This window comes from Zeus faber (genome assembly GCF_960531495.2).
Source record: "Zeus faber genome assembly, chromosome: 20".
In the NCBI taxonomy this organism is placed as follows: Eukaryota; Metazoa; Chordata; class Actinopteri; order Zeiformes; family Zeidae; genus Zeus; species Zeus faber.
In genome coordinates, this window is record NC_137207.1 from 14,176,289 (window position 1) to 14,177,577 (window position 1,289).

Sequence of the window (1,289 nt, forward strand, 5' to 3'; positions counted from 1 at the left end):
AAGAGGAGAAACCCGCTGCTCTGGTCAGGACGCGCAGCTAAATTGGATTAGATTGCGCACAGTGCGCGCCAATTACTGTCAATCTGGGACGGGGTTTATTTATTTATTCACTTATTTATTTATTTGGGGTGGGGGGGGGGGGGGGTGCTCTGTTTATTAAAATAATTAATTATAAACTCTTAAAAGTCTTATTATATTATCAACGTTCATATCATTGTGGTTAAGTCAGATTATACGTTTAAATTGAATTATATCATTAAATTCATTAAGCTGATCAATTATTATCAAGTTCAATGTTAGTCTTGTGTTCATTGGGCGAATTATTTCTTGATTTTCTTACTGTTTTGTTTTTGTTTTTTTTTGTATTTTGTGAGCCATTACGACGCTTTGTGAAAATTCAATTCATATTGTTCTCATTCCGAATGATTCAAGATTCGAGATTCAAGAGGTTTATTTGTCGGCAGGTGCATTCGGGATGATGTTGCATACGTAAACAATTAGATAAAATAATAATAATTTCCAAAAAAAAGGGGGGGGGGGGGTGAAGGAAAATACAGGAAAGGAAAACAGTCTCCATAACGTCATAAGTAACCAAATGAAGAACGGATAAGTAAGCAAAGTAAGCAAAGACAAACTCTGCGATGTGAGGGCGTTTGGATCTGGAAGTCTTTATTGTCTTTACTGCCTTCATTGTCTTGCTCTTGGAGTCAGCCTCATGAACGCCATGTGTCCCCGCCTCCTCCGCGCACCGGCGCTCGCTGAGACGCGTCTAATCCTCTTTTGATGAACTTGGTTAATGGACCTCCAGCCACGAGGCTCTTTGGCGCACACGACCCTCACCACGCCCCCCAGCAGCATCCAAGACGTGGATCCTTGGCGGGGGTTGGTCCATAAATGCAGCCCCCTCGGGCCAGAAACCTTTACAGGCGTCTCGATCTGCCTTTGGAGACGGTCGGAGGACTCGCAGAGAGAGGAAGAAATGCCGCTGAACCGCAGGAACCTCTTTGCGCCGTACATCCCCAGGGGCGCGGATGGTGCGGATGGAAACGCACCCAGCGATCTCCACGTGGCCCTGGGTCTCTCCGGAGTGGTGCCCGGGCTCGCTCTCTCCTCCGACCTCCAGGCCCTGGTGCAGCGGGGTCTGGCGGAGGACCGCGCCGGGGGGGAGCGCGCCGGAGGCCCCTGCGGACGCCGCGACGCGTCGTGCGCCATCGTGGAGCTGCGCATCGGCCCCGCCCCGGGGGCGGCGCGGTGCCTGGAGCCGGACAAGTGCGCTCTGGAGAGGGCGC